An 11,071-nucleotide genomic window follows, 5' to 3' on the forward strand; every position below is an offset into this window, starting at 1 on the left:
TGGCTAATTGATACTAGTGCTTTAAAAATTATATTAATCCACGTTCCATATCCGGAAATAAAGTTATAAGATTTTATTATCAAAAGCCCTACAGGACCGAAAAGGGTACTAGCACAGCATATATTGACCTTGCTCCAAATTTAGGGATTGATAATAAATTTTTGGTTAAGTTCTATATTCTTCCATTTAGTGTGATAGTATTGATATATTACTTGAATATGAAACAATGAAAAAGTTAGATTTTGATATACCTAGCAGAAAAGATGAAATTTTTTTGTTAGATAGAAAACTTAAAATTAATAACGGTTCACTTGAACATGCAATTCACCATATAGAAACCTTTAGTAATAATAGAGAGAGAGAGAGAGAAAGAAATACTTTATTCATTCATGCTGCCCAAATACATCGGGTTGCCACATTACACAGCATACTGATCAATCCGTGACTGGACAAATATAAGTTACATATTTTTACATGATATAATATAATAGATAGATAACATTTTTTTTTCCTCCACAGTTTTCTTTTACAATTAATACCAGTCTACAAACTAACTACAAGTTTTTCGATTTATTCCTTTTTTTTTCTTTCCCTTCCATTTCACAACCCCTATTTCATTTGATCAACAAATTCCCCTATATAACAAATATTAAAATATTTAAAATAATAACTAAAACAACAAACCTATAAAGAAAGATGTGACGCCGTGAAGAAGTAGTGATCACCCGACTCAGAATAGGACATACCCGATTGACACACATCCACCTCATAAAAGGAGAGGCCCCTCCAAAATGTTCGAAATGTAATAGTAATCTGACCGTCAAACACATATTTGAAGAATGTCATCACTACACATTAATTCTGAACCAGTTAGGGATACCAACAAATGTTCCAATGGCGTTGAGAAACAACGAATCCGTAATAGAAGTCATTAAATTTATCCATCAGACTAACTTAATAACCAGCCTTTAATTACTATAATGATCAATTTAACTTGCCTTATTTTTAAAATTAGAACAGTTACTTATCTGCTTTTCATCATCCTTTCCGCTATCGTAACGATTATTAAACAAATTATAATTGCCAAAAACCAAATACGACAGAAAGTCGATAAAACGAAATTTTGCGTTACGCCAACTCCAGATAAACCCTTTGAGGATCTCTTCATTGATACCCAGCACTATGAATTAAAATATATTATCACCATTGTAGATACCTTTTCCATTGTCTTTTTTCTCGACTAGCTGATGCCTGCAATTTCATACAGGTCTCAGAAGTAATTATACAGTATTTAGAGTTGTATCCCTCGCCTGAAAGAATAAAGATGGATAATAGTAGAGAGTACAAAAATAACTTGATTGAAAATTTACTCAGCTCCTAAGGGATTGAACCCTACTATGTCACCTCAAACCGTCCCAACTCCAGGGCTTTTAAATAGAACACACTCGATACTTATTAAAATATTAAGAAATTTAAAAGAAACTGAACCAAATACATACGTTTTAATATCTAGTGTATATATTTTTAGAAAGTCTTAGAATACGAAAAGAAGGATTTGCTTTATTTTAAAATCTTATTTTGATCCAAATTTTGGTCTGATCAAATACAAAGATTTCACAAGGATAATTTTTTTTTTCGATTATTTTTTTGTTGAAGATAGTCAAAATTTTTGAATAAAATGAAAATCTTTCTCATATATTTTGTCTTTAATAGTTCTCTAAGTCCTGATAAAGGCTGGCCCATTTTGAGACTGTCTCATATTGAGAATGCATTTTATCTCATATTTGGCAACTAGTAGTCTCAGCAGGTAAACCAGGAAGTTTTCGTAAGATTATTTTTTTTAAACTTATTTTATTGAGTATTAATGAAAATATGAATATTCTTTTTTTGAATAAGGTATGTTATTGAACGAAAATCTAAAAAATAAAATTTCTAGATTGTATCTGAGTAGCCTTAAGCAACATAAAAAAAAAAAAAAATGACTGAGAAATACTATAAAAAAGTATGTCACTTTCTCCTACTTTTCTCATACAAATAAAGTGCAAACTCTAAACAGATTATATATATTTATTAAGTAATCGAATCGGTAATTGACTACATATTATCTGGAAATAAGATTTTATCACTGATAATATAAATCACAATCCCACAAGTTTTAAAAATCCGGACTGTAACAGTTCAAACAGATAATCAAAAAGCAGCAAGTCTGGAGGTGAACTGCAATCCATTACAACTAACCAATCCCTGTCTCGAATTAACAGACACGCAATAGATTTCTCAATCAAGACTTCAATCAATGTTCTCTGTTGCCGACAAACAATCTCCAAAAGGAATAAATAGGAACTGTATCTTGACAAACCATTTGGGAGTTTTTTTTTTGTAGGATTTGGTTAAATTGAAAATTAATCACTGTGACTGACTCCATTTAGTATGAAGTCTCTGTACCTTACCTGAGAATGTTTTCATGATAAAGTTCTTACAAGTTTATTTACCTGCCCTTACATTTATGAGTTATAAAAATAATTTTTTCATTAGCCGCATCCTAATTTTTTTAAGTAAATAAATTGCGTCGATTATTTTATTTAAAAGCAAAAATAAAAAGCTCCTGCTTTACTGCTGCTAACTTTTTTTTTAAACAATTTTCCTAGCCAAACACAGAATACTAAATGTCACTGCATTCTTTTTTCTTAGAAAGTTGGAAAAAATTGTATTTTTTTTTTATCACACCATCATTAAAACATTTAGGTGATATATCTATAATAAAAGAGAAAAAATTAAAATTAATTTTGAACACAAAATAAAAACGAATCTTTTAAATGTCTTCGTAATACACGCCAAAAATAAGGCAAGTGCTGTAAAAATTGGTTCCTTCGCACCAGGTTTTGAATAATTCTAGATATTCTGCATTTTTGATTCATTTACATAAATCAAAAAAAGTTTGGAATTCATACCTCAGCCTCGAGGAAGGAATGATTTTTTCTTTTCGCTAGTTAACGTTGCTTTGTTAAAGATGTCTTTTTGTGAAAACTGAAGCAAAGTTCATAAACTACGCAGGAAGACTTTTACATATATATGTACTTTATATTTATACATTATATTATATTTATATGCATTCTAGAGTGCGTCAGTGATATATACTTACTTATTATGGGGTTGATTATTAATTAACATAAATCACATACATAATTTGCTGTACACATAGTTGTTCAAAATGCATTACTCAACATTATGGGAATCTTTAATTTATAAATTAGTTAATTTATAATTTTATTTAACCTTTTTTTAAGTTAAAAAATCGAGCTCTTTATGTATTTAATAGTTATCATATTTAAGTTCTGGTGTATATGGATATTCATTCGCTCATCTCCTTAAATACATAATATAGTCATGAACCTGTCAAATTAAATTAGATAAAAGTAATCATTTTAAATTAATTATTTTGAAAATGTGTAAATAATCAAATAGAGCACATGCTATCGATATCCTGGAATCAGACATCAAATATCGATACCCTGATATCAGACATCAAATATCGATATCCTGATATCAGACATCAAATATCGATATTGCAATACCTAATACCGATATTATAATATATAATATTTTATTTTGTTTTAATAATCAAATGTTAATATACATATTTCGATAGACAGAAAAAAAATATAAAATAAAAGCAGGGACTTTTTTTTTAAATATCTTATATATTTAAAATATCAACATCCCTAACATGTGATCCTGATAATGATTATTTGTATCTAAAATGATAAGGATATTCCAGAGTTATTTTTAAATTTCCTTAAAGATATTGAAATACTAACTGTCTTTGGAAAATATTACCACTTACACGTTTTAATCAAAAAACAACAACTGAATTTTGTAAACTGTATGTATTTTTGTTGTGAGTGGTCTTTGAAATCTAAAAAAACACGATTTATTACCAACCTGTCTATATTTATAGTTATATAAAAAAAAAAAAATGAACAAATAACAATTTTTATAAATAAATAATTAATCAGTAATTGTTTTACTTCAAAAGGTATTCTAGGCATACCTAGAGTATTTGCCAAGGTCTTCTTAAACCACAATCGCCAAACATGTTCAACGTCAACTCAGTTTTTTTTACTCAACAATAATCTAAAAATAAAAAAAATATATTAATGTCTTTCAATAAAATAATAATAATGTTAAGTGGTTCAAATTAATTCTAATAAATCCTGTGACCTTATAAGAAAGAAATGCTTTATTTGGCAATGTTGCCTAAATACGAGAGTGGTTTGAAAAGTTCTCGGAATGTACTAGTAAGAAGTGCCTTAATGCATTAATCCATCTCGAAAATGAGATTCCTCCAAGCTTGTAAAATACCTCTCCAATTCGGCAGTTAGTTCTCCCGTTGTAGGAAATCTCCGTCCACATAGGAAAATTTTCAGCTTGGGGAATAGATGAAAGTCTAATGGTGCCAAATCAAGTAAATAAGGTGGATATGGCAACAATTCGTAACTCAGTTCATGTTCAAGTTTTGTCATGGCAATTGCACTTGTGTGCGGTCTGGCGTTGTCCTGATGAAAGATGACGTTTTTCCTTGCCAAACCAGGCCTTTTTTCGCGTATCTTTTCCTGTAGTTGGTCGAGGAGGTTTGCAACGTAATTGTTTGGCCAGTAGGATAATCTTTCAGGAGAATGCCTTTTGCATTCCAGAAAACTGAGGCCATGAACTTTCCGGCCAAACGTACTGCCTTTGCTTTCTTTGGTGGTGGTGACTCAGCATGTTTCCACTGCTTTGACTGCTAAACGGGCCAGATTTTGTTCGGACATTTCCAATCTGGTGCGGTCCAATGTGAAGAGCCACCACGGATGCCGCATCCAGCAGATAATTTTTCAATCCCAATTCTTCGGTTAAAATGTGATATACCTGTTCAGATGACATCCCTATAGCTTCAGCAATCTCACGTACTTTCAGTCATCGATCCTTCATGACCTTTTTATACAGTTTGCGATGAATTCTGGGGTTGTAGCAGTTTACTATGTTTTAGGCCGTCCACTATGCATCAATCAAAGCTCTTCCGACCAAATTTAAACTCGCTGGTCGACTTGGCAACAGTTGAATATGAAGGAGCAGAGTCCCCCAGTGTGTTCTGAAAGTCGGCATGAATTTCCTTTGTTTTCATACCTTTCTTTACAAAGTACTTAATCACAGCTCGAATCTCAGTTTTTTCCATTGTCACAAATCACTACGCATAAAACAACAACAAAGAGTCTTCACTACCACTCATGCCACGTGTTCACTCACAAAGGATGTGTGATTATTTCGCGGGAACCTCGTTGCTCTAGCACTGACATCTAGCGGTGATTTTGAGAACTTTTCAAACCACCCTCGTACATCGGTTTGATAAAACACGAAGCATATCTTATCAATATATGATTGGATATATAAACATTACCATAGTTAAAATAGATGAAAACATTTTTTTTTCTAATTTTACTTCTTTTTTTTTAAACAGTAATTAACTGTAACCTAAATACAATATATTTTACAATTTTTTTTTATTCTTCTCGCACAAAGTTATATAACATTTTAGTTATTTATTCTTTTCATTTTTTTTATCTCAACTCTATCTACGCATTGCTCTAAATTCCACTCGCTTATACCTCCCTACTCTAGTGGTCCGCAACACAAGTTTGATTCGTTATACAAATGTAAAGCAAATTTAAAATAAATCAATAAATAGAAATATAGAAATAAATAAAAAATAAAATAGCCACAGAAATCAAACAATTAAACAATAAATGTGAAAAGAACTGAGGAAATTATTAGTTCCTATAGTCGTTCATCCTTTACATAGACAGGTAGCATGCTGTCTTGTCTAACAGCCGCACTGCCTAACATTTGTATTTTTGTTTTAACATTTTCATTTGTTGTACATTATTTTATGTACGTCACATGTACTTAAAATGGATTTTATTAGCGACTAAAAAATAGTACGGTACAAAGTTTGAGATTTTATGTTTCAAGAATCGTAGAATACAAAAATATAAACACAAACACCGTTTTTTGTATGTATGTATGTACATCGAATATATATGTATATATATTTGTTAGTTTCAATGATTTTTCATGGGTCGCCTGTAGCTCAGTGGTTGGGCAGTGTTAACAATCTATGGACTATTGGCGGTGCCGGTTCGAATCCGGCCTGGGGCGTTTTTTTCGTTGAGTGGTGGTCCAAGATGAAAAACTTCAACCCCCATCCATGGTGAAAATAATCGGGGTGCAAATAAAGATTTTACCTGGTTTTATGGAAAATTCCAATGCTATTAAAATATATATAAAAAAATGATTTTTCATTGATTTATAATTTATGAGATTGCTTAATTTACCTACCTAATACTACAATTGACAACAAGTTTCGGAAATTGACTTTATAATTTTTATTAAGAGTTAATTAGTAATGAAGTAACTTCATTAATTACGTTTAGTATATACTATGGTCTGGATACTTATACTTTGTATTTAGTTTAATATTGTAATTGCATTGATTTTTTTATCAATGATTCCATCGTAAAATGAAAAGAATCTTACAAATAAAGTTTCTAAAGAAAAAATGAAAGAATCGGATTAAATCACAATGTAAACTCTAAACTGTCGCTACAAACAGTTGAAAAAAAAAGTAAAATTTATAGTAAAATATAAGAATAAATGACATAAGGACAACAAATCACAAAACTGAAGTAGGATATCGTTTTTAGCTGGCTTGACGTGTTTCAAAGTCACATGCCATGCTATTCTTTCCTAACTAGCGCATTCGCACTAAATGGATTTTCCTTAACTCGCCCGTATACCATTGCTCATAGAACTATTTCTTTTGAAGATTCATTTACCATTCGTTTTGAACATACTCATTATTTATTTCACTTTTCACTACTCAATCTAATCAATCATAGATGCATTTCTTGCATTACATTTTCGATTTGTTTTCATAATCTAATATTTACTGGAGAGCGCGGTTGCATAGTGGTAAGGCACCCAGCCTCATGAAGTGGGTACCCTTAATTGGGTGGTTGAGTGTGATCTTTAAAATATCACCTCCTTGTTTAACCGTTGTTCTAAAAACAGTACTTCCTTACAAAGTTCTGAGCCCATCACATTACATGAGTCATAGTGGTTCACATTATTAATATTATGTTTTGTATTTACTGACATCCATGATCTTCAAATAATGAAGCCGGGCTAATGTATCATTAACTGTCAATTCATATAGTTCTTTAGCATCAAAAAGCCCAATAATTTATAATTTTTTTTTATTATATTTTAATAATCGATTTACTGCTTATGAATCTGTTTCTATGATTGATTTTTTTTTTTATGTACATCTTTTGTCTTCTTGATAAACCTTTTTCTTCGACCTAAAATGGAGGTCTGATTAAGATAATCCCATTTAATCAAACCGATTTAAGAAAAACTGTTTCTCTGACATGCTCTTACCAGTTCTTAATTAATTAGAGCACTTAATTGACACTCTAGTTTATCATAAATCATGTTGTTCGAGTGTGTGGTTCTTCATTTTTGATTACTGATGATAATAATCCTCTGACATACACTTGAAGCACTATACATACTTTTAAACGTGAATCCAGACATTATTATACATACGCTGTATGTTTTTCCCATTAACAATCACCCTGTATACGTAAAATCTTAAGACGCCTGAATACTCCTATTTGAATACAGCGTTGTCCACTGGAACATCTGCTTCACCTTTTTGTAACAATTAACAGTCACTTGTAACCTAACTCTAACGTCTTTTCCAAGGTATAAGTAACCTTTTCTAGTTCAAACGTAACATTTTCCATTCCATTCACAACTTTTTCCGTTTCATTTTAACTTGCAAGCATATTTTTAAAAATTTAAAATACCAAATATTATAATTTTTTTCATGATATTATTATTTTAAAATCTATTAATTGGTTAGCTGAGCTTAGTCTAAAAACTGAATAATTAGTAGAATAGGAAAAAAGAAACAATTCTCTTCCCACAGCCATAAATAAACAATGTAGACGTCCCTCTGACGCAAATTGGTTTCTGCCAAATCAGTTGATTATTGATTCACTCCTGATACACAAACATCATTCTGGAATTTCCATGAATAAAGGCATCACAATTAAAATAACTTATTGTTCTATTAACGTCACATAACACAACAAATTTATAGATTTAGTGAGGAGGGCTCAAATTAGTATTTTTACGAGGGGAAACGGAGGGGAAGGAAGCAATCTTAATTTTATTGCTCTTCTTTATTCTTCCTTTTTAGGAAGTCTCTAGACTTAAAGAAGTACCTTAAGTTTGATGATATCCATCTTCAGCTAAGGGAGTTGAGGCCTAGGTCCTTGGAACCTCGAAACTGCAGCGCCGCCAGTTCGAATCCAGCCCAGGTGGTAGACTTTAATTTCTGTGGCGGTCCAAAAAAATAAAAACTTGACCCCCCACAATATCTACAGCGTAGATAACCCTTCTCCTCCCCAGTATATCATAAATGATCAGGAAGGGGTTGTTAGTACTATCAACTGTCTGAGCTTGAACAACTAGTAACCACATGTAGAAGCATTGACAGTGAAATATTGCACCTTATTACCTATAACACCAACCTTATAAAGAACTTATAAACTTTTATGATTCCTATTTGTTATTATAAATTGTGAAAGTAGTTTTAAAGATATTAAGGCATAAAAGTAATTAATTAATTCTTATGGCTTGAATAGGGTACTACCCTTTAGATATTCCCCCTATATGTCAAAAATGACAAGGAAGGGAGTAAAAAAAAAAAGGTTTGTAGGCCGAGTAAAGGTGAAATACATAATCTTCATTATTTAATTTGCTTCCAAGGGTTCAAACTATTTTGCACTAAGTAGAAGAACATCTTATCTTTTTACTTTGATCGTCTAGTATATTATCTAGTTCATGTTAGAAAATGTAAGATTATATCAACCTTGACATTCAAGGTGCGGTCAGCACAAAAAATACAAATAAACAAAAGATAATTTATTTGTGCCAACGTTTCGACCTGATTTTCAGGTCTTCACCAGGGCTCTAAAACAAAAAAGAGATAACAACCATCATTCAGAGAAAAATAAAATAAATAATAGATTAAAAAAATTGGAAATATACATAACAATTAAATGAAAATATAAACTAGTTGATTAATAACTATGGAATTAGGCAGTAGTAGATTGATAACATTATTATTTATATACATATAAAAGTGAGTAATAAATAAATGATACAGTGAGTAAGAAAGCTATATTGAAGAGTAAAAGATTAAAAACCTTTTATTTATTTGCCTCTTTATCATCTATTATTGTTACATATATTGTCTTCCTCTCAATTTTCATTTTCTTTTCATATTTAAATTTTAAATTAATAATAACTAATATGTTCATACTTCTTTGCATTATATAACTTTATTTTTATTTCATTTCCTTAAGTAAGTTATTGTACCCGCTTTTTCAATTACCTATGTATACATTTTATTTCCCGCTTCTCTCATCACTTCATTTTATTAATTCTATTTTGTAAAATTATTCATTGTATGTGTAAAATTATTCTGTTTATACTTTCTTTTTATATTTTTTTATTTTTCTATACTTACTGTGGTTGTTATCTTGTTTTGTTTTTTAGCCCTGAAGAAGGCTAGAAACTCTAGCCGAAACGTATAAAAAGTTACAAATTCATACCTGCTTAGTGTTTTTCATTGACCGCACCCCCAACCATCTTCTCCTCATTTATCATCCACGGTCAACTATCTCTCATAATTATAAAAACCTTTTAGTTATATAGAGTACAAAAATTAGTTAAATTAAGAATAGAGCGTATGTAAAAACAATATTTTAAAAAGAACAAGGTAGACTGTGAAATGTTCGTTAAATAAGAACGACTGTGACTGTGACGTGCTAACCGCAATTTATATGGAAAATAAAATATTACACGGTGATCACTAAAACCTTTTTTTATATAATGGGGAAATAAAAAAGTTAACAAATGCATATCAATATTTAGTTTATTTTCAGCATTTCAAAGTTTTTTACAATTGAGAACGATAATCCCCTTACTATTTATTACATATAAGTAAGTGAAAGTAAAATCTGACGATTGCAATAACAACAATAAAAAAACAATAATTACTTAATTCTTTCATTTTTTATATTCATCTATTGTGTATCACATAATAACAATAAGAGATGTTTAAAGTACCACGACAGCTAAAATCGTAGTTTACACGATATCATTTATTATTTTTCTGTTGCTATAGAAATTCGTATATAAGGGTTTCTTGAGCTTCTTTCTGCGTAGAATACAGAATCGTTTAACTAACAATTATAAACCCAAGCACGAGTACAAGGGAATGAAATCAGAAGAGAGTAATAACTGTTTTCTCCTTTAGTTTTTAATAAAATTCTTTCTTAATTCGAAATAATCCATTTTATGTTGTTGGGGTATGGTTGATTATTTCATATAATCGAAATCAAAGGTCCTTTGAAGTTTTAAATTTATTTTTGAAAATTCACCATTTGAGCCCTGTCATACTATTTCAACGAGGATTATACCTAACTCACTTGATCTCAAAGATCACTTCATTGTACAGAGTTTAATCAAAGTCTTAGAGCCGGTTTTGAGAAAACTGATTTTATAAAATCACAAGTTATCGAAAATTTTGCTGTTACATTCCATGGATATACTCTGTTTGAATATATAACTTTGATTTCGTAAGACTTTTTTTGGGGGTGGGGGATTCAGGAGACCTCAAAACATGCATTTCCGTTGAAAACTCGAGTTGGAAATTTTTCACGATTGGGATACTTTCCCTTTCTATGTATTCTATATACATGTAAGTAAAACGTCTGTGACTACAACAGTAATAAGAGGTGTTAGTGGTCGATTTGGAATTTATCGATTTATGTACTCCGTACTCCGGATTGATCTCTTCCGTAAATTTGGAATACTTTAATTAAAATAGTGATTTTATCATCTTAAAAAGGAACAAGATATCTCTTTGCTTCCAAGGGTTCAAACTATTTTGCACTAA

General features: G+C 30.5%; 1 long non-coding RNA gene across 2 annotated transcripts in view; it reads right to left on the reverse strand.

The window, feature by feature from the left end:
- Positions 1-354: 354 nt before the first annotated feature.
- Positions 355-11,071, reverse strand: part of LOC136795460 (uncharacterized) — a 36,867-nt gene continuing 26,150 nt past the window's right edge. Inside the window, exons 2-3 of one of the 2 annotated variants that reach the window (XR_010843078.1) lie at positions 4,052-4,134; positions 355-1,310 (exon numbers count right to left, since the gene is read on the reverse strand). This is a non-coding gene — a long non-coding RNA (uncharacterized lncRNA). Of the gene's footprint in view, positions 1,311-4,050; positions 4,135-11,071 lie in introns of those variants that run through there. The other variant, XR_010843079.1, reaches the window with a different exon arrangement.

The sequence above is a fragment of the Halyomorpha halys genome, unplaced genomic scaffold (assembly GCF_000696795.3).
Source record: "Halyomorpha halys isolate HHAL.00 unplaced genomic scaffold, Hhal_1.1 Scaffold271.1, whole genome shotgun sequence".
NCBI classification, from domain to species: domain Eukaryota; kingdom Metazoa; phylum Arthropoda; class Insecta; order Hemiptera; family Pentatomidae; genus Halyomorpha; species Halyomorpha halys.